The following is a 7,994-nucleotide window of genomic DNA, read 5'->3' as shown; positions in this document are numbered from 1 at the left end:
CGAAGAACGTCCTTAACTCAGTCGTTATGTACACTGAATGATCGCTCCATGTGAGAGTTAAATAACATGAAATTTAAAAAACTTGGAAAGCAATGATTTTACATGAAAGTATTCCTTATAAATTCATAGAGAAAGTAATCGAGGACATTGAGATACAACTATTAACTATTAAACCGAAACAAGCAAAAAATTTCTGATTGGAGAAATATACAGCCTCTGTGAGATTTCCGATAATAATTCACAAATACAAAAATTACATATATTAATTATATATAATTTATAAACTTTTAACGGATAATTTATGCACTTTCGATTAAAAAATAGTGGCATTCGATTTTCTCATAAATATGTCTCGCGTCATTCAATGCCACAATTTAAGAAACGCTCAATGTATCCACAAGTCGCGACGACCAAAGATACGGAGACTAAAACAACAAAGAGACGAAATATAATAAAGGCGCCACATGTCGGCGCACGTGCCGGATGCAATTTAGAACGGCGAGCGAACTTCAATGAGACGTTTCGATAACTGGCAAATATCTGCATGAATACGCGCGTGTGTATGTGTGTATGCGTGCATGCGTGCGTGCGGCGATTGCGTAACGATCGATCGCTGGGATCGAGGAATAAACTACGTATATAAATAGGACGACACTTGTACATCTGTGTGTGATACGAACACTGAATTAAAAGTAATATAATAGCGGGGATAATATACAACGGGGCCGGGGAAATCCGCAGGTACACGTGTTCCTGTGTGCCTACCTTCGTGTTCCTCGGTGCGTACCGATGTACATCCTTTGGGCGATTTATAAGTAACCGAGCGCCGAGTTGCATCGACGGGCAAGCCGGTTTCGTCCAACGTGACGGTTACTTAGGACGTCATTTAGTCGTCCCTTTCCATATTAAAGTCTTACCTACGATATAGACAAAGAAAGAGAGAGAAAGGGGAGACAGAGAAGATGTCCGATAATTTCACCAACCTCAGTTAAATCTAACTACAGATTTTATATTATTGGCTCGGTGTACATTCACGTCATGCGTTTAATGCTAAACGGAAGCTTCTATCATCCTTCGTTTCAACATCAAGCTTCCTTTTTCACACTTATTAACCGCAAACGATGCTTAGATATGCTAAACCGAGATGTCGCGTTCGATGTTAAATGCAGGGCGAGAGAGGATGAATTGTTCCTAAATAAAAAGGACACAAAAGATTTAAACCAAAGTTAACTTGAGGTTGGTTGAAATTGAATTGCAAATAAATAGAAGCCGCCGTCGGTGCAACGCCGTCAGGCTCAAGCTAGAAACGCGAAGATATTCATGAGTAGAATCGCTCTAAAGGAACCACACCGCAGTGAACACGATATACGAACTATTCTGTTATCGCTAATATTTACACGAAACGCTTGCGCTCGCGCAAGCTCGCGCGAGCCGTATATACGTCGATTAAAGCTTCCCGCAGGTGCAACAAATCTCATACCGACGGGGCCAATTGGAAAATAGGAGACAAGCGCTGACTGATCTTAATTTGGATGCACAGTGAAATATTTTGCGAAACTGCAACAGGTCGATTCTTTAATAGCGCGAGAAATTTTATGTGCTTGGTAAACATAAAAAATAATGTAAGGAATACATTACGCAGTTATGTTCTGCTTTTTACTACGCGAAATTGTAAAATAGTTTAACTTTTTTTAAGAAATTATTTACGTCATGCACGGAATACACAGTGATATGTTATTGAGGAATATTATTAGCTCTTTGCTCCTTATATGATGAGATAAATTAAACGTGTTCTTGAATCACGCACAAATACATGTATTGGAAGATATATATAAAACTTGTCTGTATCGTCTATTAATTTAAATGTATGGAAAGAATGATTAAAGTATCAAAAAATTAAACTGAATATAGATCTGAAAATAATTTCGTTTGGATCATCAAAATAATTAGAATATTTGAACTAGTTGCCAGAATGTTAAAACTTTTTGCAACATTGTCAGTATTTAAGTGTTCAACATACCCGGGAAAAAAATATAAATGGACATATTTTAAATATAATTATATATAATTATATATGAAAAATTTTTTCCCGGGTAATTATTTTGATAATCCAGCAAAATTCTTTTCAGATCGGTATCTAAATTTTTAGATATTCCAATAAAACCGTTCTTTCTATGTAGAATTTCGGTATTACAGATCATAGAAAATATTTCCCTTCAATCTTCAAAATATCGAGCATGTACTCCATACGCTGCGCGATCAACGGAAGGCCAAGTTCACAATTGCGATAAGATTAGTTTTGCATGAGAAATGGACACCTCTTTTTTATCGTGTTGTAATATGCGCCTGACATGCTTACGCTGTTATTGACATAGCCCTTAATATCGCAAGCTACCGATCGATATCATATTACCTATCCGGAAACAAATGGCCGAGATAACTTGCCAAGAAAGAACAACGAAAGTTGTTATCAAACATACGACGATAATTCGTCCTGTCTTTCCTTTCCGTTTATAATGTTGAGAATAAAACATTAACACGATCATTTGATTGTGATCATTTGACAAAAATTATTGCTCGCTTCCCGACTAAAATACCGATAACAGTAACTCTTCTGAAAGCTATTTTCACCTATATGGCGATTCGAATGTCTCGTTAATCAAAATTCTGCGCGTCGTAGCGCTGAAATTCCAGCTAATCCTGACGATAAAAAATTTTCCGGGAAATACCGTTATTCGAATTACAAAAAAAAATATCAATATATTGATAATGAAATTCTTTCGAAAATATTTGTCGTCAAAAGGCGATAGATGTAGAATATATGGTACTCTATTACTTTTCACGATCGATACATTCAAAAGACGACAAAGAGTATTAAACAATATGGCTCAATTCAAATAAATATTCTAATCGATATCTTTCTAATCGATATTCTTTGTGGTTATCTTCTCTGCATCTCCAGCAATAGCGATTCGTCTTTACAAGTTCTGATAACGATTATCACATTAACACATGCGAGGTAATAATCGGGTCTCCGGCAAAAATCGCGGAAATTATTTGCGGTAATGTTTGTACAACTGGTACAGCATATATTTTATTTCGCTCATATATTTTTGTTCAAATTTCATATACGTTACAAATTTTTACGGCAAAATTAGGTCTGTTTTCATGTGACGTTTCGGCAAAGTTCACGGCGCAGCTTCGTCCGACGTTTTGAAAGAATAGCTCGACATTTCATCTCCACGTTTTACAAGTTTTATCAAATTTAAAAGACAAAAAATTGTGCAGGATAATCGTGTTTACTGAAAAAGAGATAGATAGCCGCTCTAAATTGGAATATCAATATTGAACTTGAATTAATCATCGCAGAGATGAAAAGCAATGTTAGAAAAACATCGCGATATTATCTAAATCGAATAAAGAAAGAAAATGATAAGTTGCGGAGGACAAAGATTAAATTAAATTGCAACAGTGCGGTACTTAAAATATAATTATCTCTATTCTCCATGTTATGTAAAAAAAATCTAAATTCTTGCTAGACTAGATTTCAATAGGCGAGAGTAAGTAATGGTTGCATAAAAAAGTAACAGGAATGCGAATCAACAATTTTTATGTTATCGTTTTATGCGATGGAAAAAACAGATTTAATCGCGGATCGTAGAAACTGTGATAGCGAATTATCTGAAGATTCTTGAGATTGTTATTGACAGAGCGATTGCTATCTTGAAAATACAAGTACTCTTGATGACTGAAGAATAATCGCGATATTGAAAAAAAAATAGAGAATGCTCGATTCGAGTCAGATTAATGAAAGAGCTTTCTTTAAAGAAATATCATATATCATGATATAGGACACTTGTCTCTCTGAATCGGAAAATAAACATAAACTAGGCCCCTATTATTGAAAAGAAACATACGAAAAACTAGGAAAATATGTAGTATACATATTCTTTAATATTTTCCTAGTTGTTCGTATACGTTTCTTTTCAAGAATAGAGGTTCTGTTCTTAATTTGGATGCGTTAAATCTGGATTGCAAATTCATTCGCTACAAATAAAACTTTATATAATACTGAAACATGAAGACGTTTTCATAAGTTATATAGCTCAGAATTTCTTTCAAAATAAATTGTTACGGATCTTCCAAATTATCTATAATTAGAATGTAATGTATAATACGATTGGATCAATTAATTAAAATTCAAATATTAACACATATATTCAGAATTCATAACACGATTGTCACGAAAGTGTGCAATTAGAATGGACTAAGTAATTAAGACGAGTTCTCGTGATATTACTAGGAAATTAAGAACCAAGAATAATATGAATCTCTCAGCTTGAATGCTATTTCGTAGAACTATTATATCAATGCAATCTTGTCTTAAGTGGCTTACTTCTGCTATACTTAATACTCCAATTATTTCTTCAACATATACGTGTAACACATGTACATGTATCGCGCGCGCGCGCGCGCGCGCGTGTGTGTGTGTGTGTGTGTGTGTGTGTGTGTAATTGCATACCGCATCAGCCAAGATTCATTATCCCAAAATCTCATCACGAAGCCGCGCCAAGTACTTTGCTTATTTTCCTACGAGTCGCATCACCACTAGTCATTTCCTCCCTCATTTCAATTCCTTCTTAAGGAGATTGTAAGGGCATAAAACACATACATATATTAATATATATTTACGCTTTAACCAAATTACATACATGGAAGTTGTATTCTGTTTTTATTGAGCAATACATTTTTATAGATTATTAATTTTATTTGTTAATATTTGTATTGTTATAAACAAAACTTTTTAAAAAGATTAGAAAATTTTCTAATTTTCTAATCTAAATTTTTTTGTATAAATACTTTTAGTACTAAAAATTACTTGTGCAAAATTTCATTAAGATTCATCAGTTAATTTATAACAAATATTTTGTTTATTTACTGTTTATTTATTTGTTTACTGAACTAATGTCTGCATCTCAATGTAACTTTATATAAATACTCTTAAATTCATAAAATACCTAAAAAGTATATAAAAAGTATATATTAAAAAATTAAGATTTTTATCATTATTTTATAATACATTTCCATATATTTCTATTAGAAATAAATAAAAAATAAAAATAAAAAATATTACTTTTTATTATTTAATTTTATTAAATAACTTTTGATCCAGATGGTAAACTATTTCTAATTTTTTTGTATTACTTTTAAATGCAATTTGGAATAATCTGTAATTTTTCAAGTAATTCTTAACAAATTGCATTTGCCTTACAACTCCTTAACATCGCGGAGTGTGCAATCGCATATAAAGGTATAGAAAGAAAGATATAAGCAAAGGATGTTTCCTCTCCTTCTCCCTCCTCCTTTTTTTTAATCTATCATTTATAAAATTACACTCGCATGTGTAATGAATATACCGTCTATCTTTCCGTTCGTATCGTTATTAACTGGAGATTGCAAAGATTCATATATCTTATCGCATCGATCAACTGTTCACTCTCTCATGGCCTAATAATTTCCCGGCAAAATTCCGATCTCGTTTAACGCGCGGAAGGATGCCGGCAACATCGATACTCATGATTTAAATGCAAATCTTCAAAGTCATACATAAGTGATCGGATAATTTACGACATTTTCAATATGAGATTCATATTATTATTACATTATTATAATTATATTACTATTATATTACTTTTATATTACTTTATATTACTATTATATTACTTTTTTCAGTAAAACGCAAAAATTTGATATAATGCATAAACTCTAGTCTGTGAATCAGTTCGTTCCTCTAAATAGGGAGGGCTTTGAAAACTTGCATAGTCGCGCGATTGTAAAGTTCGTACTCGACTCATCGCGAATGCTAAAAGGATATAAAAGTTTCGTAACGTCAACTTACATGCCGCATTTCCTCCGCATTGTCCGCGCGCGTGTTAGCTCATCGCCGCTGAATCGATACTGGCCAGCTACGTCGCGCTTCTGGCCTATGCCCAATCCAATTCTGAACGATCGTTTTACGAAACTTCATTAACGAAACTTCCTCTACCGATGATATTGACATCAACATGCGAAGGTTTTACGTAGATTTCGAAAGTTGATCATTCTCGATCTGATCTTCCCGAAAGAGAGAAAGAGAGAGAGAGAGATGATCACTCGCGCATGGCTAACGCCAACTTCGATCTACATAAAACGCAAAATACGAGTCGCAAATCGGAAGCGTCTTACATTAGCCAATCTCGGAGCGTCATTTTTAAAATTAATGCATCGGATTGGTTGATTGCAACAAGCTGACCTGCGATTCACGTTTTGCATCTTATATAGAACTTAATCACGACCACCTTTTGCTATCCAATTGAACGATTTTTTACGTCAAAGTGCTTCATTACTGCGATGTTTATTATAACTTTCCACCTGCAATTATATTTTTATTCCCTTTATTTGCAATCTGATTCTTTTTTGCCCAGCTCAAATATTTTTATTATTCGAAACTTTAAAAAAATTCAGGATTACATTACCAAATTCGTTTCTTAAATGTTAAAATCTTTATTTAATAAAAATTGAAATTTGAAGAAGAAATTTGAGAGGGAGATATCGCTTATGTGCCAAAAAAGACCCAAGTTGCAGACGAAAAGTCCTAATTCGCTTCCGGTTTAACATATTTTAGAATGTCCTACATTCTCCTGCACTCTTCCGTTTCTTCCTATTATTCATTCCTATTATGTTCTTGCCATTGAGCTCATTAGTCAGGATTATGTTTGTTTTCTTTTCGTTACGCGGTTGTGACGAGTCTTTAAGAATTCAAAGATACGAAGATATTTACATTACGACATTGACGACGGTATTATCGTAACACTTGCACACATGTTAAAGCTTGATTTTACGAGAAAATTGTTAGCAACCTAAACTGTTTGAAGTTTAAGGAGGTTGTAAGAGCATAAAACACATATATTAATATTTACGTTTTAAACAAACTACGTACATATAAAAGTTCCTAACATTCTGTTTTTATTGAGCAACATTTTCATAGATCATTAATTTTATTTGTTATTTTTATTGGTATGAACAAAAATTAAAATTTTTTTATACAAGTACTTCAAGTATTAAAAATGACTCGTGCAAAGTTTCATTGAAATTCACCAATTATAACAAATAAATATTTTATTTATTTACTGAACAACTAATATCTGCATCTCAATGTAACTTTACATAAATATTCTTAAATTCATAAAGTACTTATATAAAAAAAAATTGAGATTGTTATTATTATTTTATAATACATTTTCAGATATTTCTATTAAAATACAAATTTGAAAAATATTGCTTTTTATTGAAATAATTTTTGACCCAGATGGTAAACTGTCTCTAATTCTTTTGTATTACTTTTAAATGCAATTTCAAATAATCTGTAAATTTTTCAAGTAATTCTTAACAGCTTAACGCCAAGATCAGTATTTCCAGATATATTGCATTTGCCTTACAATCTCCTTAATAGCCTCATTCCTTCTAATATTGATGAATTGCATGTAATAAAATATCCTTATGCTCACGAGATAAAACTGGAATACGGTAGATACACAATCGCCTCGCGAGCTCTTTTTCTTCGTATATAACAATTTGAGATGTACGTTTCATACTCGGTCTACGTTGCAGAATTAAACGTTTAATCTTCCGGTATATGTATAATGTAGGTAACAAGAAATACGTCGGAATGATGCAAGGGATTAAAACCGTTTTGCGCAGCGTGTGGAGTTTCGACGATGACGAGCATACATACTTATAGATATCTCTGATCTGTCTTGCGCGTATAGAGAAATATTCCTTACACGTAAATTTCACCGCAGATAAAGAAACCGCGTGTCTTCTCCAATTGACCCGTCATCGGCGATTGATGGAAAACGTGTTTCACATATAAACATTATTTCAGATCATATCATATTTATATGTTTATTTGTGTGTGTGTGTGTGTGTGTGTGTGTGTGTGTGTGTGTGTGTAC

This window comes from Atta cephalotes (genome assembly GCF_000143395.1).
Source record: "Atta cephalotes unplaced genomic scaffold scaffold00030, whole genome shotgun sequence".
NCBI classification, from domain to species: Eukaryota; Metazoa; Arthropoda; class Insecta; order Hymenoptera; family Formicidae; genus Atta; species Atta cephalotes.
This window is presented reverse-complemented; position numbering follows the sequence as displayed.